Source organism: Coregonus lavaretus (assembly GCF_964263955.1).
Source record: "Coregonus lavaretus genome assembly, chromosome: 1".
NCBI lineage: Eukaryota > Metazoa > Chordata > Actinopteri > Salmoniformes > Salmonidae > Coregonus > Coregonus lavaretus.
The window spans coordinates 62,857,707-62,883,409 of record NC_139988.1 but is presented as its reverse complement, the minus strand read 5'-3'; the positions used below and the strand labels follow the sequence as shown (position 1 = coordinate 62,883,409).

Below are 25,703 nucleotides of genomic sequence, written 5' to 3'. Positions count from 1 at the left end.
CTCCACATATTTCATGTTAACAAACTATAGTTTTGGCAAGTCGGTTAGGACATCTACTTTGTGCATGACACAAGTAATTTTTCCAACAATTGTTTCACTTATAATTCACTGTATCACAATTCCAGTGGGTCAGAAGTTTTCGTACACTAAGTTGACTGTGCCTTTAAACAGCTTGGAAAATTCCAGAAAATTATGTCATGCTTTAGAAGCTTCTGATAGGCTAATTGACATCATTTGAGTCAATTGGAGGTGTACCTGTGGATGTATTTCAAGGTCTACCTTCAAACTCAGTGCCTCTTTGCTTGACATCATGGGAAAATCAAAAGAAATCAGCCAAGACCTCAGAAAAACAATTGTAGACCTCCACAAGTCTGGTTCATCCTTGGGAGCAATTTCCAAATGCCTGAAGGTACCACGTTCATCTGTACAAACAATAGTATGCAAGTATAAACACAATGGGACCACGCAGTAGTCATACCACTAAGGACAGAGACACGTTCTGTCTCCTAGACATACTTCGGTGTGAAAAGTGCAAATCAATCCCAGAACAACAGCAAAGGACCTTGTGAAGATGCTGGAGGAAACAGGTACAAAAGTATCTATATCCATAGTAAAACGAGTCCTATATCGACATAACCTGAAAGGCTGCTCAGCAAGGAAGAAGCCACTGCTCCAAAACCGCCATAAAAAAGCCAGACTACGGTTTGCAACTGCACATGGGGACAAAGATCGTACTTTTTGGACAAATGTCCCCTCGTCTGATAAAACTAAAATTACCATCGTTATGTTTGGAGGAAAAAGGGGTTGGCTTGCAAGCTGAAGAACACCATCCCAACTGTGAAGCATGGGGGTGGCAGCATCATGCTGTGGGGGTGCTTTGCTGCAGGAGGGACTGATGCACTTCACAAAATAAATGGCATCATGAGGAAGGAACATTATGTGGATATATTGAAGCAACATCTAAAGACATCAGTCAGGAAGTTAAAGCTTGGTTGCAAATGGGTCTTCCAAATGGACAATGCCACCAAGCATACTTCCAAAGCGTACAACAAAGTCAAGGTATTGGAGTGGACATCACAAAGCCCTGACCTCAATCCTATAGAAAATGTGTGGGCAGAACTGAAAAAGCGTGTGTGAGCAAGGAGGCCTACAAACCTGACTCAGTTACACCAGCTCTGTCAGGAGGAATGGGCCAAAATTCACCCAACTTATTGTGGGAAGCTTGTGGAAGGCTACCCGAAACATTTGACCCAAGTTAAACCATTTAAAGGCAATGCTACCAAATACTAATTGAGTGTATGTAAACTTCTGACCCACTGTGAATGTGATGAAAGAAATAAAAGCTGAAATAAATCATCCTCTCTACTATTATTCTGACATTTCACATTCTTAAAATAAAGTGGTGATCCTAACTGTGTCACGGACAGAAGAGGACCCAAGAGCGCAAGTTCAAATTCAGAGTTCTTTATTGAAGGTTTCAGGCGGGAAGAGGAGTGCCAGGGGTGTCAGGGGTTCCAGGGGTGCTTGGGGCTCTGGGGTTTTTCAGGGTCCTGTGGGTACCTGTGCTCCGGGGGTCACCAAATGTCCGGGGGTGTCCAGTCCAAGTGCTTAGTGTGTGTGTTCCCCAGTGATGGAGCGGCGTATCGGGCTGAGGGTGGTGAAGCGTCTGGGCACGCTCATCTGGTGGTCGGAGACCTGGGGGAACACACACACAACAGCAAAATGAATGGCAGGCAGAAGTACAGATCAGGGCTGGGCAAATCTCGTGGTGAGAGACAGAAGGCAGAATCGAGTTACCGGAGGGGCTGAAGATCGGAGAGTAGTCGAGGTCCAGAAGGCAGGTCGGGATAGACGGGGCAGTAGAACAAGGAGGCAGTCAAGAAAGGATCGGTATCACAAACAGGAGTCAGAGCGCAGACAGGCAGGTTACTGGTCCGGGTTTGAAGACGATCTGACAGGGCTTGGCTGAAAAACAGGGCTTGATATACTGGGAGAGGTTAGTGGGGAAATGCAGTTCAGCTGGCAGAGTAATTAGAACAGAGTGAGGCAAGGTGAGGATGGTGAGTGGGAAATGCAGTGCAGCTGGCCAGGTAACAAGAGCAGAGCAGGGCGGAGCCAGGTGGAGCTCGTTAGGCAGAGTAGGGAGAGAGTGAGCAGAGTGGCAGAGAATTGAATGCAATTAATGTTGCTACCAGGGAGAGAGAGTGCTCATGACAGGACCCCCCCTCCAAGGGACGGCCCCAGAAGTCCCAAGAACAACATCATGCCGGGAGGGTGGAGGGGAGCAGGCGGCGGGTCAGAACTCCTCCGAGCGGTCCGAGTGAATCTCCTCATCCTCAGAAGGAGCTGGAGGGTCACGGTCGGGAGACAGGACAGGCACTGAGACAGGAGCAGGGTCAGGCACAGGACAGGAAGCAGGGCGGGCAGGACGGCTAGGAACCCCTCTTGGACGGCCCCTACGGATTGCAGGCTGATCAGGATGTAGTCGGTGGAAGTCAGTGATAAGGGTCCGGTCCACTATCCTCCTGGCCGGGATCCAGGTCCTCTCCTCTGGACCATATCCCTCCCAGTCAACGAGGTACTGGAGACCCCTACCCCTTCGCCTAGAGCGGAGCAGCCGCCGGACGGTGAAGACAGGACCGCCATCTACGAGGCGCGGAGGAGGTGGCGCCGGAGCTGCAGGGACCAGGGGACTTTCATGGACCGGCTTGACCTTGGAGACGTGGAAGGTGGGGTGGACCCGCATGGAAGCGGGCAACTGAAGTCGGACCGCCGTTGGACTGATGACTTTCTGCACAGGAAAAGGACCAATGAAGCGAGGGGCCAGCTTTCGTGATTCAACCCGCAGCGGCAGATCCCGGGCAGACAGCCAGACCTTCTGACCAACCCGGTAAGTAGGTGCTGGGGTCCTCCGTCGGTTGGCACCGACGGCGTAGCTGGTTCCAGACTTCAGGAGCACAGTGCGAGCCTGGGCCCAAGTGCGGCGGCAGCGGCGGGCATACGCAAGAGCAGACGGACAGGTGGCATCCGCCTCCTGGCTGGCAAACAGTGGAGGTTGATACCCGTAGACACACTGAAAGGGGGAGAGCCCGGTGGAGGAACTGGTGAGTGAATTATGGGCATATTCCACCCAGAGCAGGTGTTGAGCCCAGGCCCGGGGATTTTGGGAAGCCACACACCTCAGTGCCTTCTCCAGCTCCTGGTTCATGCGTTCAGTCTGGCCGTTTGACTGCGGGTGGAATCCAGACGATAGGCTGGCGGTGGCCCCAAGGAGATGACAGAACTCCTTCCAAAAGGTTGCTGAGAATTGCGGGCCCCGGTCTGACACTATATCCTGGGGTAGGCCATGGATACGAAACACATGTTCCAGGACCACCTGGGAGGTCTCTTTAGCAGAGGGTAGTTTGGGAAGGGGCACGAAGTGGGTCATCTTACTAAAGCGGTCAACAATGGTAAGGATGACTGTGTGTCCGTCAGAGGGCGGAAGGCCCGTAACAAAGTCCAGTGAAACGTGGGACCAGGGCCTCTTGGGTATGAGTAGGGGTTGCAGCAACCCAGCAGGAGGCTGGTTGGGGGTCTTGTTTCGGTTACAAGTGGGACAAGCTCGGATGAATTCTCGGACATCCCGTCTCATCCGCCGCCACCAGAACCGCTGGCGGACCAGATGAAGGGTGCGAGTGATGCCGGGATGACAGGCCAGACGGGATTCGTGCCCCCACTGAATCACAGGTGACCTGAGATTTGCTGGAACAAACAGACGGTTGGGGGCGCTGGTGCTTGGACCTGGCTGGTCCCGAAGAGCCTCCATGACCTGCTTCTCGATCTCCCAGGTGAGGGCCGCTACGACCAAGTGGCTGGGAAGAATGGGGGCTGTCATGGCGGTGGTCTCGTCCTTCTGAAACATCCGGGAAAGAGCATCAGGTTTGATGTTGCGAGATCCCGGGCGGTAGGAGAGCGTGAAATTGAAGCGCGTAAAGAACAGAGACCACCGCTGTTGACGGGAGTTCAGCCTCCTGGCTGTTTGGATATACTCCAGGTTCTTGTGGTCTGTCCACACTACGAATGGTTCCTTTGACCCCTCTAACCAGTGCCGCCATTCTTCAAGGGCGAGCTTGACAGCCAACAGCTCGCGGTTCCCAATGTCGTAGTTGCATTCGGCAGGGGTTAGCCGACGGGAGTAGAAGGCACAGGGGTGCATCTTGCCATCCTCAGCTGCTCTTTGAGAAAGCACTGCACCCACTCCCACGTCCGAAGCATCTACCTCCACCACAAACTGCCTTGCTGCATCTGGCATCTGGAGGATGGGAGCAGAAGTGAAACATGTCTTGAGGATATTGAAGGCCTTATCAGCAGCTGATGTCCATTGGTACGGTTGTTTAGTGCTGGTTAGCGCCGTGAGGGGTGCAGCCACTGTGCTATAGTTTCTGATGAATCTCCTATAAAAGTTGGCAAAGCCCAGGAACTGTTGCAACTTTTTCCGAGACTCAGGAACTGGCCAGGAAGTGACAGCCGACACCTTCGTGAGATCCATCTGAATGCTGCCCTCGGTCACCACATACCCCAGGAATGAAACGGTTTTGGCATGGAACTCGCACTTCTCTGCCTTCACGAAAAGAGAGTTCTCCAGCAGGCGGCGCAGGACCAACTGGACGTGGTGCGTGTGTTCTGACAGAGTCTTTGAGAATATTAAAATATCGTCAAGGTACACAAATACGAACGTATTTAGCATGTCCCTGAGGATATCATTCACTAGGGCTTGAAAAACTGCTGGGGCATTGGTGAGGCCGAAGGGCATGACGAGATATTCATAGTGGCCGGTTGGTGTGTTGAACGCTGTCTTCCATTCGTCTCCCTCCCTCATCCGCACCAGATGGTAGGCATTGCGAAGGTCCAGCTTTGTGAATACAGTGGCTCCCTGCAGCAGTTCGAAGGCAGACGAAAGTAAGGGCAGTGGGTAGCGATTCTTAACCGTGATGTCGTTCAGACCCCGGTAATCTATGCATGGACGAAGAGAACCGTCCTTCTTGCCGACAAAGAAGAATCCCGCTCCTGCGGGGGAAGATGACGGTCTAATTATCCCGGCGGCAAGAGAGTCATTAATGTAGTCCTCCATGGCCTTTCTTTCCGGGGCTGACAGTGAATACAGACGACCCTTGGGAGGTGCTGTGCCAGGCAGGAGATCAATCGCGCAGTCATAGGGTCTGTGTGGGGGTAGAGATGTCGCCTTGGATTTGTTGAACACCTCTTTCAGGCTGTGGTAACAGGCCGGAACATTGGATATGTCGGGGGTAGCGCTAGATCTCTCCCGGTGAACGGGCAGGGTGGCCCCCCTTAAACAGGTCTGGTGACAACTCCTTCCCCACTCACGGACTGTTCCTGTCTCCCAGTCGATGTGGGGGTTGTGCTGACGGAGCCACGGGTATCCAAGAATGAGTGGTTGGCCAGGTGAGTGTAGGAGGTGAAACTGGATGGACTCCTGGTGGTTTCCTGACAGCAGGATTGTCACAGGGGCGGAGATATGAGTGACAGTGCCAAGATGATGCCCATCCAGGGCTCGTGCAGGAATGGGTTGTGTCAGTTGATGATGGTTCACGCCCAGTTGCTGTGCAAGCTCAGGGTCCATGATGTTTGCTTCGGCTCCGGAATCCACAAGGGCGGCCAATGTATGAGTCTTGTCAGAAAGCTGAAGGCGGAGATGAAGCAGGGTCTTTCGGATGGAGGGAGACTGAAGGCTTGTTGAGCTCACCCGGATCTCCCCTACACCTGGTGAGCTGCGGCTTTTGCCGGACAAGTGGCGACACGGTGATTCTCGCCACCACAGTAGAGGCAAAGGTTGGAGCTTAGACGGCGCCGACGCTCCTCGGGAGTCAGAGAGGCACGGCCAATCTCCATGGGCTCAGGCTGATTGAGTTGGCTATGGGACTTGACAGGCAGGGGCTGGACAGAAGCGGTATCGACCCGAGTGCGGATGGCAGGTTGACTGAGACGGCCCTTCTCCCTCCTCCGGGTCTGTATACGGCGGTCAATGCGGACGGCAAGGTCAATGGCGGCATCAAGCGTTGAGGGCGGGTCATGGGAAACAAGCTCGTCTTTGATATAGTCCGCCAGGCTATGGAGGAAGGCTTGCACCAGTGCCTCTGGGTTAAACGAGCTTTGACTGGCCAGGGTACGAAAGTCAATGGAGAAGTCTGCCACTGTCCGATTGCCCTGACGGATGGTGAGCAGAGCTTGTGACGCTTCGGCTGTTGGCGAGCCTAGGTCAAAGACCTTTAACATCTCCTCCTCAAAGGCACTGAAGGAGGCACAGGCTGGGGTTTGCCGGTCGAATTCCGCCGTTCCCCACAACCGAGCTCGACCGGTGAGATGTGTGATGACATACCCCACCTTGGCTCCCTCTGTTGAGAAAGTCCTGGGCTGTAGTGCAAACTGGATTCGGCAGCTGCTCAAGAATGGTCTTACTTGCTTCTGGTTGCCATCAAAACGTTCCGGGTTCCCAATCTTTGGTTCAGGAGCGTGGGGATCTGGTGGCAGCACTGCCGGGCCTGCAGCATTGGGACCTCCAGCGGAGGGATGAAGGAGTGTCGGTGGTACAGGAACAGAAGGACCAGGGGGGGGTGCAGGTGGAGTAGCCGGGTTTGAGAGTAGTTGCAGGGCTTGGGCTAGCTGTTGTTGCTGCAGTTGGAACTGTTGTTGCTGCTGGTTGAATAGCTGGAGAAGGGAAGCGATGTCGCCAGCCATCCGATTTATGTCTCCCTCAGAGCGTTCCAGTCGCTGTAGGGCAGTCATCTCTGGCTCTTCTTCCATCGTGGTCAGGGAGTGCGCTGGGTCCATGATGGTCAGATCGTTCTGTCACGGACAGAAGAGGACCCAAGAGCGCAAGTTCAAATTCAGAGTTCTTTATTGAAGGTTTCAGGCGGGAAGAGGAGTGCCAGGGGTGTCAGGGGTTCCAGGGGTGCTTGGGGCTCTGGGGTTTTTCAGGGTCCTGTGGGTACCTGTGCTCCGGGGGTCACCAAATGTCCGGGGGTGTCCAGTCCAAGTGCTTAGTGTGTGTGTTCCCCAGTGATGGAGCGGCGTATCGGGCTGAGGGTGGTGAAGCGTCTGGGCACGCTCATCTGGTGGTCGGAGACCTGGGGGAACACACACACAACAGCAAAATGAATGGCAGGCAGAAGTACAGATCAGGGCTGGGCAAATCTCGTGGTGAGAGACAGAAGGCAGAATCGAGTTACCGGAGGGGCTGAAGATCGGAGAGTAGTCGAGGTCCAGAAGGCAGGTCGGGATAGACGGGGCAGTAGAACAAGGAGGCAGTCAAGAAAGGATCGGTATCACAAACAGGAGTCAGAGCGCAGACAGGCAGGTTACTGGTCCGGGTTTGAAGACGATCTGACAGGGCTTGGCTGAAAAACAGGGCTTGATATACTGGGAGAGGTTAGTGGGGGAAATGCAGTTCAGCTGGCAGAGTAATTAGAACAGAGTGAGGCAAGGTGAGGATGGTGAGTGGGAAATGCAGTGCAGCTGGCCAGGTAACAAGAGCAGAGCAGGGCGGAGCCAGGTGGAGCTCGTTAGGCAGAGTAGGGAGAGAGTGAGCAGAGTGGCAGAGAATTGAATGCAATTAATGTTGCTACCAGGGAGAGAGAGTGCTCATGACAAACTGACCTACGACAGGGAATTTTTACTAGGAATAAATGTCAGGAATTGTGAAAAACTGAGTTTAAATGTATTTGGCTAAGGTGTATGTAAACTTCCGACTTCAACTGTATCTCTGAAGATGGTGTGGTAGGACATAGGCCATTACTTGGATCCTACACCGCTGCACACCTCATTGTCCCCAATTCATTACCCTATACCTGCCCCCATTCTCTCCTTTCCTCAACCCTATTGAGGAATGTTTTTCAGCATGGAGGTGGAAGGTATACGATCACCATCCCCATGAGTGTGCCACCCTCCTTCTGGCCATGGGTGAGGCATGAGATGCAGACCAATGTCTAGCTTGTATTTGCCATGCCAAAAGGTTTTTCCTGCAGTGCATGAACAATGAAGACATTCACTGTGAGGTGGGTGAGAATTTATGGCCAAATGCTCAAGATAGGCTTGATGCAAATTAATGCGTGCTAAACTTTATGTTTTATTTTCATTAATTTATTTTGTTTTATTTAATGTCTTACATTTTATTACAGACAGTACACCTATGTGAAAAATGCAATGCTTTTTTGTTGGGTAATGTAATTAATTAAAATAAACAACACACACTACACTAGCAGCAAAGTAATTTGCTAATACAACACCATCAAGTAAACATTTTACATCACACCAACAGTTTAGATACTTTCAGCACTTCTAAGGGTGATTTGAAACACATATCTTGCATTGTTTGCTATTGGATTAACTGGTAGTTTAAATGACTAAATTGAAAAGATATCATTATGTTGTGTTTTGGTGATTAAACCAATGTTCTCATTACATTTCACAATAAACTTGGTGAGACATGTTTACAATCCAAATGAATGCACAATGACAGGTTTTGAAAGAGACTGGCTGTGTTACAAGTGTGACCAGTTTGGAGTTTTGTACTAAAAGTTGTGAAAATGTACCACACACTTGTGAAAATAGAACCAAAGCGATACAAAAAAAAGTAAATCCCTATGTGGATGGATAGTTAGGATTGAAATACCGCAACATATCCATATAGTAGGCTATGTTACTGTATCACAAAGCAAGTCTCATTGACTTGATATGTGCCATAGACAAGCAAGGCAATGTTCGTTGCTGAGAGAAGAGCTATTGAAATTCTCAACATGTGTTCACTATCAGTGAGAGAAAGACAGAGAAATAGAGCAGGGAGAGAAAAAGGGAGACTGAGTGCATTGAATCGCGAAAGTGGAAAATCTACATGTGTAGTCATTATGGAGGGGATTGTGCTTCGAGAAAGAAAACCAAAAAAAGTTCAATCAAGTGTGTGACAAGTGGATGACAATGACTATCTCACTGTGTCCCAAATGGCACCATATTTTCTATATAGTGCAGTACTTTGTCACACACAAAAGTAGTGCACTATGGAATAGGGTGGGATTTAGGATGCTACCAATGACTCTCACAGCAATGAGCTTTGGAGGACAGCAAGAGTTCTCAAAGTTTAGTCACCATGACTAAGCCAAGGAGAGATGTTTTCACAATGTTCTGACAATGTTCTGACAATACCATAAGGCTACCAGAACATTACAGTAATGTTATAATGGAATAGAGCCAATGTTAGGACACTCAGGGCTAAGATCTTGTGTTAAATTAGTATTACTTTTGAGGTTTAGGCTTACGGGCAAATCATAACAATGAAGACATGAGTCCCCCTAAATGCAACAAAGTCAAACTTTGGGGGGTCTCTACATAATGCTAATTCAACCATTCTCCTATTTGTTTAAAATTCAATTTGTACTGCTACAGTGGTAAATATTTAAATAAAAGCTTATTCCAAATTAAATGAAAACACCCCCACCTCTGTGTGTTTAATTACTGCAGTGGGCTAAATCAGGGTGACACAGACTGTTTCTTGGTACATTTTACATTTTAGTCATTTAGCAGACGCTCTTATCCAGAGCGACTTACAGTTAGTGAATGCATACATTCTTTTTTTATTTTTTCATACTGGCCCCCCGTGGGAATCGAACCCACAACCCTGGTGTTGCAAACGCCATGCTCTACCAACTGAGCTACATCCCTGCCGGCCATTCCCTCCCCTACCCTGGACGACGCTGGGCCAATTGTGCGCCGCCCCGTGGGTCTCCCGGTCGCGGCCGGCTACGACAGTAGTCTTAAACAAATCTACTTTGAAACAAAAATATACACCTCACACACATGGGCAACAAAAAAAAAGACACCTGTACCATGTCAGATATAGAGTTGAAATGTATTCCATTTTGATTTTGCACCCCAATATTACACTTTAAATATACATTACAGAAGACTGAAATATAACAAAACTGTTTGACATTGAAACACAGGATTTTCGGGTAATAAAATAAAAAGTTTGCTAATTATGAAAAATATTAATACCATTCCACCCATGATGCCACTAGGTCATTTGACTACAGGAAAGTGCTACATTTTTCCATGTGGCTGCACTTGTCATCCCAGGACAGACAGTGCCGTATCTCAGCCCCTTTTCCGGTGTCCCAACTTTTGCTTTCTACAAAAAAGGTCATTTTCTCAGCAAGACGCATAAATTAATTCAGGATACAGGTGTGTAGACCCAATGACAATCGCTGAATGTCATTACACTTTTTGTTGTTTTGTAACAGTTGTCTCTTTCCATTCATCAAATGGTGTGAGTGCACAGTGCACTGTTTGGATGATGGAATTATTTTGGAGTGAACAAACATGCGCAGGCAGCCTACTTTTTTAAGTGATTTGTTTGACAATAAGATGAAAACATCATGACTGGTTGTGTTCATGCCAATTTACCGGTAAGGTAACGCTTTACCTTAAGTGTACATTAATTACTATGTAATTACACTGTAATAAGCATTTAGCAGTGTAGGTTATTACACTAGTGGAACAAGGACATGTAATTACAAATCAGCTTTTCGGAGGTTATTCCATATGTGTAATTACTCATGATTTATGCATATGTAATTACAAGATGTCTTGTTCCAAATGTAGCTAACATGTTCTGTAATTACACTTTTGCAGTCTCCTGTGTAGCACCATGTTAACAATGCATCCTAATATTTAACCTTGTTACATGTAACTACATAAGTCACTACCACCAAAATAAGCTAGGCTAGGACTCTGTCAGCTGTTGTAACAATGCACACCCTATCATTAACTACAGCTTCAGTTATCTTATTTCCATAATATTTGGCTTGAAGGATGTACAGAATTAAATGTAAGAGCAATGTATTTACAATGGATATGCATGTAACTATAATGTACCTACCCAGGAGCAATAAACTTAATGTAAAGTGAAACACATGATGATATAACCTTTCTAAATACTACAGTGCCTTGCAAAAATATTCATCCCCCTTGGCGTTTTTCCTATTTTGTTGCATTACAACCTGTAATTTAAATGGATTTGTATTTGTATTTCATGTAATGGACCTACACAAAATAGTCAAAATTCTAAAAAATTAATAACGGAAAAGTGGTGCGTGCATATGTATTCACCCCCTTTGCTATGAAGCCCCTAAATAAGATCTGGTGCAACCAATTACCTTCAGAAGTCACATAATTAGTTCAATAAAGTCCACCTGTGTGTGATCTAAGTGTTACATAATCTCAGTATATATACACCTGTTCTGAAAGGCCCCAGAGTCTGCAACACCACTAAGCAAGGGGCACCATGAAGACCAAGGAGCTCTCCAAACAGGTCAGGGACATAGTTGTGGAGAAGTACAGATCAGGGTTGGGTTATAAAAAAATATCAGAAACTTTGAACATCCCACAGAGCACCATTAAATCCATTATAAAAAAATTGAAAGAATATGGCACCATAACAAACCTGCCAAGAGAGGGCTGCCCACCAAAACTCACGGACCAGGCAAGGAGGGCATTAATCAGAGAGGTAACAAAGAGACCAAAGATAACCCTGAAGGAGCTGCAAAGTGCCACAGCGGAGATTGGAGTATCTGTCCATAGGACCACTTTAAGCCGTACACTCCACAGAACTGGGCTTTACGGAAGAGTGGCCAGAAAAAAAGCTATTGATTAAAGAAAAAAACAAGCAATACACGTTTGGTGTTCACCAAAAGGCATGTGGGAGACTCCCCAAACATATGGAAGAAGGTACTCTGGTCAGATGAGACTAAAATTGAGCTTTTTGGCCATCAAGGAAAACGCTAAGTCTGGTGCAAAACCAACACCTCTCATCACCCCGAGAACACCATCCCCACAGTGAAGCATTGTGGTGGCAGCATCATGCTTTGGGGATGTTTTTCATCGGCAGGGACTGGGAAACTGGTCAGAATTGAATGATGGATGGCACTAAATACAGGGAAATTCTTGAGGGAAACCTGTTTCAGTCTTCCAGAGATTTGAGACTGGAACGGAGGTTCACCTTCCAGCAGGTCAGTGACCCTAAGCATACTGCTAAAGCAAAACTTGAGTGGTTTAAGGGGAAACATTTAAATGTCTTGGAATGGCCTAGTCAAAGCACAGACCTCAATCCAATTGAGAATATGTGGTATGACTTAAAGATTGCTGTACACCAGCGGAACCCATCCAACTTGAAGGAGCTGGAGCAGTTTTGCCTTGAAGAATGGGCAAAAATCCCAGTGGCTAGATGTGCCAAGCTTATAGAGACATACCCCAAGAGACTTGCAGCTGTAATTGCTGCAAAAGGTGGCTCTACAAAGTATTGACTTTGGGGGGGTGAATAGTTATGCACGCTCAAGTTTTCTGTTTTTTTGTCTTATTTCTTGTTTGTTTCACAAGAAAACATATTTTGTATCTTCAAATTGGTATAGTCATAGTTGCAGGACTAAATATCAGCATGTTACCCTTTGTATATATTAGCATATCAGTATGTATTTACTTTATGTAAAGCTAATTTCTCAGTAATCATAGTAGGCTACAGCCCTATGTAGGCCTATGTGACAGTATCATTGTATAGTTATGTTTTCCTATCACTCTGTTTATTCACTTTGAACATATTTTTTCTGGAGCAAGGAAATACATGTTATTTACACACAGCAAGTCACCTGACAATAATGGGCTACTCCCTCTTTTTATTTACCTGTCACTCTACTGCCATGTCTCTGATATGAGCTGAGACACAAGGAAGGAATCCCTAGGACTTTGCTTATTTTCTTTAGAGCTGCGTAACCAAGTCCAAGTTCGTGGGCTAGAAGAACCATCCTCACATTTATATCAAATGCCACATCTCCCCTGGAGCACTCCTGCAGCCTGGAGGAAGTGTAAACGGTCCTCCTAAATGCATCACGATCACCTTCACAGTGTGCATATTCTATCATGACATAATTACAGAATCCCTGGTTGGTGTTGTCTATGGTGATTTTCAGTCCAGTGTTAAGACACTTAGGGCAAATCAAATAATATATAATAAATCATGTACAAGTTGGTTTATTTGTGACATATGGAATAAAAGCCACTGTTGGCTGGCTGCTGTCTGGTTGATCGCTGCTAGCTGTCATCTTCATCACAAGTAATTTGCATCTCGACGCGCTTCTGCCGGCCACCTCCTTTACCTGTACTGCCACTGCCTCGACCGGCTGATCAGGCTCATTTTTTCTTTAATTCACTGCTTTTGCCGCATTGGTTAACTGAGATCGCCTATTTTTATTCACATACTGTAGGTATATTCTTTGAGATTTGCTCATTTTTCTCTTTTTACGGGGATTCTTCACGGGAGATTTCAAACAAGGAAGTGATGTGAGGCATTTTAACCAATCAGGTTGCCGGAAAGGGCCTTTAAATGCCAGTAACCAATCGGATGTCAGGAAATTACTAATCTTTCAGCACAAAGCACTATGTCTACACAGGATATAGCCATGTATGGACTAGCTAACGATATGCTCCGGAAAACAAGCTTTTGAATGATATATGATTCAACATGGAGAGTTTTAAAAATAGCAGTTGAAGTTGTACATGAAACATGCTAACAAGAACTAAATGTATGATATGTGTAGTTGACGGAGTTGGGATAAAAGTATTAACTATGGACTTTATGGTTGCAAAATATCCTAAAATCAGAAAATTGACAGATGGAAGCAAAATCAAATTTTTTGCCTGTGGTGCCTGGCCTTAAAACAGTTTTTTAGATGCTAGTGGTTGTATTAATTTAGGATGTATTGTATCCCACAACTGTCCCAGACTATGTCTGGAATATTTATTTCTAGCACAGACTAGAATAGGTCCCCTTTTGTTCTATGGGGGATAGTAGATTGACATAGGCTAGTGCTTTTGCTGTTTGTTAAAATCATCATAGGCTAGTGCTTTTGCAATTTTTTTCAAATCATCATTAGAGTCGCATCATGCAGCCTTAGAATGTATTAAAAATCAAAACATATAGCCCAACATTTGTATCACTATTAAAGTTGCATAAATCACTCATATAGGAGTACCTGTTTCTTTGTTAACCGCTCAACACAGAATAGCCGCATGTGGGCACTCCCTCAAATCATTTGTAGAAAATATCCTTTCTATTTTATTCAGCTATGTTCAATTGTATTCTTCATACTATAAAATAATATAAAATAATGGCATGGAATTCTAAGCAAATCTTGTCTGCTAAATGAACTAGTATAGCCCACAGCCATATGGCATAGCCAGATCAGGGCCTAACATAAGGACAACTCAGAGTATGCTATTCTGTTCTTTGGAAATAGACTACATTTTCTTCATATCGTGTTTCTTTAGACCTGTTTAAAATAAATAATGGATTTATTGTGATGGTGTAGGCTACAGTGAGGGAAAAAAAGTATTTGATCCCCTGCTGATTTTGTACGTTTGCCCACTGACAAAGACATGATCAATCTATCATTTTAATGGTAGGTTTATTTGTACAGTGAGAGACAGAATAACAACAAAAAATTCCAGAAAAACGCATGTAAAAAATGTTATAAATTGATTTGCATTTATAGAGGGAAATAAGTATTTGACCCCTCTGCAAAACTTAGTACTTGGTGGCAAAACCCTTGTTGGCAATCACAGAGGTCAGACATTTCTTGTAGTTGGCCAACTGGTTTGCACACATCTCAGGAGGGATTTTGTCCCACTCCTCTTTGCAGATCTTCTCCAAGTCATTAAGGTTTCGAGCCTGAGGTTTGGCAACTCGAACCTTCAGCTCCCTCCACAGATTTTATATGGGATTAATGTCTGGAGACTGGCTAGGCCACTCCGGGACCTTAATGTGCTTCTTCTTGAGCCACTCCTTTGTTGCCTTGGCCGTGTGTTTTGGGTCATTGTCATGCTGGAATACCCATCCACGACCCATTTTCAATGCCCTGGCTGAGGGAAGGAGGTTCTCACCCAAGATTTGACGGTACATGGCCCCGTCCATCGTCCCTTTGATGCGGTGAAGTTGTCCTGTCCCCTTAGCAGAAAAACACACCCAAAGCATAATGTTTCCACCTCCATGTTTGACGGTGGGGATGGTGTTCTTGGGGTCATAGGCAGCATTCCTCCTCCTCCAAACACGGCGAGTTGAGTTGATGCCAAAGAGCTCGATTTTGGTCTCATCTGACCACAACACTTTCACCCAGTTCTCCTCTGAATCATTCAGATGTTCATTGGCAAACTTCAGACGGCCCTGTCTATGTGCTTTCTTGAGCAGGGGGACCTTGCGGGAGCTGCAGGATTTCAGTCCTTCACGGCATAGTGTGTTACAAATTGTTTTATTGGTGACTAAGGTCCCAGCTGCCTTGAGATCATTGACAAGATCCTCCCATGCGTTTTTCTGGATTTTTTTGTTGTTATTCTGTCTCTCACTGTTCAAATAAACCTACCATTCAAATTATAGACTGATCATTTCTTTGTAAGTGGGCAAACGTACAAAATCAGCAGGGGATCAAATACTTTTTTCCCTCATTGTATATTACATGGATTTATTAGACTTTTTCAAATGTAGATGTTCCAAAGGTCTACATCAGTGGCTTGTAGGCTACGCATGGAAGCCAGGAGATGCTAAATGTGTTTATGTTAATTAACGGTCAATTACCGTGAGACCGGCAGTTATTTGCTTGACAATCACCGGCTCACAAAATGTCATGACCGCCACCGCCACAGCCCTAGATACGACCACTGAAAATGACTAATCAGAACTATTTACACTTGACAAAAATTATTAATGAAGGTTTCCACAAAAAAAGTAGTTAGCAGTACTACCTTAATTTTTACAGTGAATGGTGCAACTTTGATGGTTACGTCCCAATAATATCTCCTTTCTCCTGAAGTGTGCACTCGTTCTCAACTCCCCACAAATGTAAAATCATTGGATTGGTGTAGGCATGGGCTACAGGGAGTTTCCATATACCAGTCATTGACTTTCAAATTAATGGAGGGAAACCAACAATTGCAACCTTCAGGAGAAAGGAAAGATTATTGGGACATACTGTAATTTCTGGCTGAAGACAAATCAACAGCAGGAACAGGAGTGAGCCTCAAAGGGTCATGGGGTCATGATGGGGTCAGGGAGTGGGCACTGGGTAGTCACTATTAATACAACCTCTTTCTTAGCCCCACACACATACGCACGCTCGCACACACACACTCGCCAACCCAGCAACAAATCAAATCAAATCAAATTTCCTTTGTCACATACATATGTGTTTAGCAGATGTTATAGCGGGTGTAGCGAAATGCTTGTTCTTCTAGCTCCGACAGTGCAGTAATATCTAACAAGTAATATCTAACAATTTCACAACATATACCCAATACACACAAAACTAGTAAGGAATGGAATTTAAGAACATATACATATATGGACAAGCAATGACAGAGCGGCATGGACTAAGATACAGTAGAACATTATAGAATAGATTGCAGAATATACATATGAAATGAGCCTCCTGTAGCTCAGTTGGTAGAGCATGGTGCTTGCAACGCCAGGGTTGTGGGTTCGATTCCCACGGGGGGCCAGTATGAAAAATGTATGCACTCACTAACTGTAAGTCGCTCTGGATAAGAGCTCACAGGGTGTCACTATCTACTGTACGCATCAAATCCCAGATTAGCCCTCCGATGGTGAGCGAGAGGGAGGATATCCTTATCCCAGGTCCCCAGATCATTAGCATAAATCAACTCTGCAATTAAAACCTTGTTTATCTTAATTACTGAACTAATGAGATGAGTCCCGCAGGACTAAGTCACACCATCTGATGACAAACGAGGAGATGAGAAGTAGGTGTCTTACACAAGCACACAGGCATACACATACCTGCACGCGTGTGGGTAGATACATGCATAGAGTCATACACACACACACACACACTCATGGGCACGCAAGCACACGAACATGTGGAAAAACACACACACCAAATTGCATGATCCTCCCACCTCCACGCCTCATCCTCCCACCTTAAACTCTGGGCACTGCATCATTATCCTTCACTATCCATTATCTATTAAAATGATAATGATTTGATCAACCCTACAGGCTCCATCTCCATAAGGGCTTAGTACAGCGCCATAACTCATGATTTCCCTCTGCCACAGGGACTAGACATACTATCTAATTAATGAATTCTTAATGCGCTGCTCGAATGCTCAAAGCACTTTTTCTTCAACTCCGCAACACAACAGAGCATTGCCTAGCTGTAACAGTGAGTGGTGAGTGGGTCTGGGGGGGTTATAGAAGCAGAGGCCACTGTGTTTGTTTTCATGGTGTGGCTTTGTAAGAAGTGGACTGGACTCGGATTCAGGATTTTTCTGTCCATCCTGTGTGTGTGTGTGTGTGTGTGAGTGTGTGTGTGTGTGTGTGTGTGTGCGCGCACGCCTGTATGTGTGCGTGTGTGTGTGTGTTTGTGTGTTTGGTCAGTGCCTTGTCTCTGTAATTGATAGTGTCAGAGTGACTGGTTAAGGTCATCCAGTGACTAAGCAAATTGTCAAGGGATGGGCATCTCTATCACTGAGAAGTGTGCCACCCTGTATGCCACCCTGACTCAACCAGTGTACACATTATTAACCAGCTGGCACTACCATGGGCAGCATTGGGCACCCATGTAATGTGCTGCCATCATGGCTGGCAACCCTCTTAGGGGGCACTCAGAGTTTAGCCAGGGCATACCAGGGCACAAGGGGTGGCTGCTGGGCAAGGCTGGCTATGTGGTTTGCATACAAGAAAGCCCAATTCTCTGCATTACTTTCTATTTATCCCACTCTTTATTTCTATTAATTTACTGTACAATATGCATCCTCTATTTTCTCATTGATTGAAACTAGTTGCAGTGTTTGTCCTGCTGTAACCTAGCTATACTGATCTGCAGCTACTTTTGTAATATACAGAGTATAGTTGATGAAACTGTCTTCTCTGCATTATACAGTCCTCTCTTTTCCCTTTGTTCTTTATGTCCATCTCCACACCTCTCTCTCCCTCTCTCTATTTCTCCGTCCATTGTGGTCTAAGAGGGTAAAGAACCGGACCCAGCCACCCAACCCCACACAACTCGGTTTGAGTCACACAACAACAAAACATAAAGTAGGTCTCCTAGCATATCAGCACAATACAGACTGGCTGGAAATTGTCCTTATCCTTTCCTTACGCCCTTTCATTTTCAGCTGCAGTACATGCTGTACAGTACGTGGAAGAGAGTTGAAGAAAGTTCTGTTTGAAGTGTCTGTACTTTATCGGATACAAAGACATGAAGCACATCACCGAGGACACCCGCAACACACACGCACGCACACGCACACACACACACACACACACACACACACCCTCACTGCCCAAAGCCTGTATGTTGGTTTACAGGACATTATGTCTGTCTAACTTTGGTGCAGCCCTGAAGGTATTGTAACACAACTTAGTCGTGGGTTGGTAAAATGTAATGTCTCTGACACACACCAAACCCACATGTGCACAGGCAGACAGGCACAGACTCACACACACACACAATCATGTAATGTATCTCTCTAGCAGAGGAGGCTGGTGAGAGGAGCTATAGGAGGACGGGCTCATTGTAATGGCTGGAATGGGCTCCATATGTTTGATGTGTTTGATACCATTCCATTTATTCCATTCCAGCCATTATAATGAGTCCATCCTCCTATAGCTCCTCCCACCAGCCTCCTCTGCTCTCTATCACTCCCCATTTCCTGTGAAAAGTGTCGTAACACAATAACTCAAAACACATTTGTTAGTGGAAGAAACCAGACAAATTGATTTGTTGTCTACTTTAGACTGTTAATAAGCTTTCTGAACTGACACTGGTCCTTTCCTATCATAGGTAAACAGTCAAAAAATAAATGCTCATTTGCAGTGTCCTATTACAACCCAGGCAGGGGTGGTATAGCAGCCAAACTCCCTGATGTATGATCTTGATTGATTACTGTCATATTTATATTTAGACTTATTTATAATTATATATTTAATATTCTGCACAGTTACACTGAACAGAGATTGATAGTTTATGGACATACCTATTATATTATTCTGTTGTATTATTATATGAAAACATTGATTGTTATGTGTTTGGATCAGCGTTGTGTTGTTCTGTAAGATTATCATCATAAATAGGGTGTTAGGTCACGTGACAAAATCTGTACGCTGAGTTAGAATTCTACTTTGACTCTGGTGCTCACTTTATAAATCATGATATTTTGATAAACTGTGAATTAAATTGAAACATTTTAGCAGAAAGCTACAAAAATGTTGCCTGGGTAAGAAGGTAAGCAAGCGTTCATCTACACTCAGTGTTTGACCATACACATTTGACGAAATGCAACAAAAAAAAATGTATACCACTACACATTTTGCTATGCTGCTATCAAGATTTCATGTTGAATTGTTGAAGCGATCGTAGATTTACCGCAAGTAGGTGGCTAATAAGCTGTTTATCTAGCTAGCCACCGTTAGCTAACTGAGGGTGGTGAGTTATGCTTGGCTACGGCAGATATGTTCTCTCTTACCGCGCTCTCTGTCTCCCTCTCTCGCTTTAATGTTTTGGTGAAACTAAAATAAACATTGAATACATTTAAACCTCATGTTCATAGGAACAATTTGATATGCAGCAACCGAGACTGCATTTAGAATTATGTATCTTCTACCCATCTTCTGACCAATTTGTCTGTATAATGTAAATATACACAACACACACACACACATCTACCATCATTCACTTCTCATCATTCACTTCCTGAAGTTTACTCGAAATACGAATTTATCCCTTCACTTCGTTTTGTTATAACATCTTTGATCTGACAGACGTTTACATGACACCCAGAATGCATTGTATGACGTCAACAAACATGGCTCCACACATAGCTGGCAATTAGCTTAGCATTACCTCATCATAATCATTACATCCTTCAAAAAAGTATTTTACACACATCATATGTGTCCATTGCAATCTATACAATAATTGGAAGGCATGATTTGTCACCAGTACTTGAAAACTGTAAATACATAAATTATTACCTCACAAACCATTTTCTGATAATGATGTATTGATACAAATGGCGGGTGCCGGCAGTCAATTACGTAACCTCTGACACTCACTAGGAGCCACTCAGTGTTGTTGTTTATTTATGTACTGTAGCTAGTGGGCTAAGCTATAGCATTAGTAATGTCTTTCAAAAGGAGACACTTTACAAATGCGTAAATTCTGACAATGAGTCTGAGTATGAAAGTGAGGAATCAGATTCTGACAGTGACAGCGAGGAGCTTCCCCCCAACCTTGTGGCCATTGAGAACCCTGAATCAGAGGCCCCCCTGCCCACCGATGATGTACCAGGTCCCTCTGAAGATGCTGGTGGTGATGGAAGCAGGCCAACAGTGGGTGAAGTACAGGAGGTCTGCGGTAGCTGGAAGGCCGCTAGTCATTTCAATCCTCCTGCAAAGCCCCTTGCCATCTCCCTCTGAGGCAGTGTGCTTCAATATGTTTCTGACAGAGGAGCTAGTGGGAGACATAGTGGAGGAAACCCATCACTATGCCTTGGAGCTACAGGAGAAGAGAGAGCCAGAGCGACGTGTGCGACGTGAAGACAGGATTTGTCCAGGACATTATAGTCAACACAGCGTTGACCATTGACCTCCAACATTATGCGCAAGCACTTTTGAGCACATCTGCAGCAATTACTGATTGACTGACTGACTGACTTGACAGGTGACCTGCCATGATGCTATGCCTTTAGCAGTGAAGGCTCCTCAGAGGAGGAAGGGGAAGATCATCCTCCTCAGTGAATTTCATAAAAATCAAAATAGTGATACATTTGAATAGGTTAATATTTTTAGATAAAACTATACTAAATATATTCACATGTAACCAAATAATTGATGAAAACACACTGTTTTGCAATGAAGGTCTACAGCAGCCTCAACAGCACTCTGAAGGGTAACACCATGGTGTAGCCAGAGGACAGCTAGTTTCTGTAATTCTCTGGGTATATTGACTTCAATACAAAACCTAGGACGTTCATGGTTTTCATCCCCTTCCATAGACTTACACAGTAATTACTGTATGACAACTTCTGGAGGACATCCTCCAACCTATCAGAGCTCTTGCAGCATGCACTGGCATGTTGTCCACCCACTCAAAGTATCAGATAATGAATTTACACTGAACAAAAATATAAACGCAACATGTAAAGTGTTGGTCCCATGTTTCATGAGCTGAAATATAAGATCCCAGAGATTTTCCACACGCACAAAAAGCTTTTTTCTCTCAAATGTTGTGCACAAATGTCACGTATGTTGAATACAGGATTGGACCAAGGTACAGCGTGGAATGCATACATGTTTATTAATGAAGTTAACACACTACAAAACAAAAACAATGTAACGTGAAGCTCACAATGGCTACACACAAACAAGCCAAACAAGTGTCAAGATCCCACAACATAGGTAGGCAAAATGGCTACCTAAGTATGATCCCCAATCAGAGACAACGATCGACAGCTGCCTCTGATTGGGAACCACACCCGGCCAACATAGAAATATATAATCTAGATCTACACATAGATACCTAGATATTCACATGGTAACCTCTAGCATTCACACCCTGACCAACCTAACTAAAGAATAACAGGCTTTCAAGGTCAGGGCGTGACAACAAATGTGTTTACATCCCTGTTAGTGGGCATTTCTCCTTTGCCAAGATCATCCATCCACCTGACAGGTGTGGCATATCAAGAAGCTAATTAAACAGCATGATCATTACACAGGTGCACCTTGTGCGGGGGACAATAAAAGGCCACTCTAAAATGTGCAGATTTGTCACACAACACAATGCCACAGATGTTTCAAGTTTTGAGGGAGCGAGCAATTGGCATGCTGACGCAGCAAGTCCACCAGAGCTGTTGCCAGAGCTAATGTTAACTTATCTACCCTAACCTGCCGCCAACGTCATTTTAGAGAATTTGGCAGTACGTCCAACTGGCCTCACAACCGCAGACAACGTGTAACCACACCAGCCCAGGACCTCCAAATCCGGCTTCTTAACCTGCGGGATTCTGGGTTTGCACAACCGAAGAATTTCTGCACAAACTGTCAGAAACCGTCTCAGAGAAGCTCATCTGCATGCTCCTCGTCCTTACCAGGGTCTACCTTTTTCGTTAAGGTACACTACCAGTCAAAAGTTTCTCATTCAAGGGTTTTTCTTTATTTTTACTATTTCTTACATTGTAGAATAATAGTGAAGACATCAAAACTATGAAATAACACATATGGAATCATGTAGTAACCAAAAAAGTGTTAAACAAATCAAAATATATTTTACATTTCAGATTCTTCAAATAGCCACCATTTGCCTTGATGACAGCTTTGCACTCTCTTGGCATTCTCTCAACCAGTTTCATGAGGTAGTCACCTGGAATCCATTTCAATTAACAGGTGTGCCTTCTTAAAAACTTAATTTGTGGAATTTACAGTGCCTTGCAAAAGTATTCATCCCCTTGGCGTTTTTCCTATTTTGTTGCATTACAACATGTAATTTAAATTGATTTGTATTTGGATTTCATGTAATGGACATAAACAAAATAGTCCAAATTGGTGAAGTGAAATGAAAAAAAAAATAACTTACTTTAAAAAAGTCTAAAAGATAAATATTGGAAAAGTGGTGCGTGCATATGTATTCACCCCCTTTGCTATGAAGCCCCTACATAACATATGGTGCAGCCAATTACCTTCAGACGTCACATAATTAGTTAAATAAATCTAAGTGTCACATGATCTCAGTCTATATACACCTGTTCTGAAAGGCCCCAGAGTCTGCAATGTTGTGGAGAAGGACAGATCGGGGTTGGGTTATAAAAAACATATCAGAAACTTTGAACATCCCACATCCCATTAGACCGGTGGAGCACCATTAAATCCATTATTAAGAAATTGAAAAAATGTGGCACCACAACAAACCTGCCAAGAGAGGGCTGCCCAACAAAACTCATGGACCAGGCAAGGAGGGCATTAATCAGAGAGGCAACAAAGAGACCAAAGATCACCCTGAAGAAGCTGCAAAGCTCCACAGCGGAGATTGGAGTATCTGTCCATAGGACCACTTTAAGCTGTACACTCCACAGAGCTGGGCTTTACGGAAGAGTGGCCAGTAAAAAGCCATTGCTTAAAGAAAAAAATAAGCAAACACATTTGGTGTTCACCAAAAGGCATGTGGGAGACTCCCCAAACATATGGAAGAAGGTACTCTGGTCAGATGAGACAAAACTTGAGCTTTTTGGCCATCAAGGAAAACACTATGTCTGGCGCAAACCCAACACCTCTCATCACCCCGAGAACACCATCCCCACAGTGAAGCATGGTGGTGGCAGCATCATGCTGTGGGGATGTTTTTCATCGGCAGGGACTGGGACACTGGTCAGAATTGAAGGAATGATGGATGGCGCTAAATACAGGGAAATTCTTGAGGGAAACCTGTTTCAGTCTTCCAGAGATGTGAGGCTGGGACGGAGGTTCACCTTCCAGCAGGACAATGACCCTAAGCATACTGCTAAAGCAACACTCGAGTGGTTTAAGGGGAAACATTTAAATGTCTTGGAATGGCCTAGTCAAAGCCCAGACCTCAATCCAATTGAGAATCTGTGGTATGACTTAAACACTGCTGTACACCAGCGGAACCCATCCAACTTGAAGGAGCTGGAGCAGTTTTGCCTTGAAGAATGGGCAAAAATCCCAGTGGCTAGATGTGCCAAGCTTATAGAGACATACCCCAAGAGACTTGCAGCTGTAATTGCTGCAAAAGGCGGCTCTATAAAGTATTGACTTTGGGTGGGGGGGGGGGAATAGTTATGCACGCTCAAGATTTCTGTTTTTTTGTCTAATTTCTTGTTTGTTTCCCAATAAAAAATATTTTGCATATTCAAAGTGGTAGGCATGTTGTGTAAATCAAATGATACAAACCCCCCAAATTTTTATTTTAATTCCAGGTTGTAAAGCAACAAAACAGGAAAAATGCCAAGGGGGGTGAATACTTTCGCAAGCAACTTTCTTTCCTTCTTAATGCCTTTGAGCCAATCAGTTGTGTTGTGATAAGGTAGGGGGGGGGGGGGGTATACAGAAGATAGCCCTATTTGGTAAAAGACCAAGTCCATATTATAGCAAGAACAGCTCAAATAAGCAAAGAGAAACAACAGTCCATCATTACTTTAAGACATGAAGATCAGTCAATACGGAAAACTTTGAAAGTTTCTTCAAGTGCAGTCGCAAAAGCCATCAAGCGCTATGGCTCGCATGAGGACCGCCAAGGGAATGGAAGACCCAGAATTACCTCTGCAGCAGAGGATAAGTTCATTAGAGTTACCAGCCCCAGAAAATGCATCCCAAATAAATGCTTCACCGATTTCAAGTCACAGACACATCTCAACATCAACTGTTCAGAGGGGACTGTGTGAATCAGGCCTTCATGGTTGAATTGTTGCAAAGAAAGCACTACTAAAGGACACCAATAATAAGAAGATACTTGCTTGGGCCAAGAAACATCAGCAATGGACATTGGACCGGTGGTCCTTTAGTCTGGAGTCCAAATTGGAGATTTTGGGTTCCAACCGCCGTGTGTTTGTGAGACGCGTTGTGGGAGAACGGATGATCTCCGCATGTGCAGTTCCCACCGTAAAGCATGGAGGAGGAGGTGTTATGGTGTGGGGGTGCTTTGCTGGTGACACTGTCTGTAATTTATTTAGAATTCAAGGCACACTTAACCAGCATGGCTACCACAGCATTCTGCAGCGATACGCCATCCCATCTGGTTTGGGCTTAGTGGGACTATCATTTGTTTTTCAACAGGACAATGACCCAACACACCTCCAGGCTGTGTAAGGGCTATTTTACCAAGAAGGAGAGTGATGGAGTGCTACATCAGATGACCTGGCCTCCCCAATTCCCTGACCTCAACCCAATTGAGATGGTTTCAGTCGGATGGCAGAGTGAAGGAAAAGCAGCCAACAAGTGCTTCAAGACTGTTGGAAAAAGCATTCCAGTTGAAGCTGGCTGAGAAAATGCCAAGAGTGTGCAAAGTTGTCATCAAGGCAAAGGGTGGCTATTTGAAGAATCTCAAATATAAAATATATCTTGATTTGTTTAACACTTTTTTGGTTACTATATGATTCCATATGTGTTATTTTATAGTTTTAATGTCTTCACTATTATTATACATGTAGAAAATAGTAAAAATAAAGAAAAACTTTTGAATGAGTAGGTGTCTCCAAACTTTTGACTGGTACTGTATCTGTGATCAACAGATGCATATCTGTATTTCCAGGCATGTGAAATGCGTATATTAGGGCCTAATGAATGTATTGCAATTGACTGATTTCCTTTTATGAACTGTAAATCAATAAAATCCTGAAATTGTTGTACGTTGTGCTCATATTTTTGTTCAGTATATATGCACTGAGTGTACAAAACATTAGGAACACCTTCCTAATATTAAATTGCACCCCCCTTTTGCCCTCAGAACAGCCTCAATTTGTTGGTGCATGGACTCTACAAGGTGTCAAAATCATTCCACAGGGATGCTGGCCCATGTTGACTCCAATGCTTCCCACAGTTGTGTCAAGTTGGCTGGTGGACCATTCTTGATACACAC

The 25,703-nt window shown here is 44.7% G+C and overlaps 1 protein-coding gene across 1 annotated transcript in view; it reads right to left on the bottom strand.

The window, feature by feature from the left end:
* LOC311133639 (cadherin-23-like) overlaps nucleotides 1-25,703 on the bottom strand; it is a 601,713-nt gene that overhangs the window by 345,374 nt on the left and 230,636 nt on the right. The window lies entirely within an intron of this gene.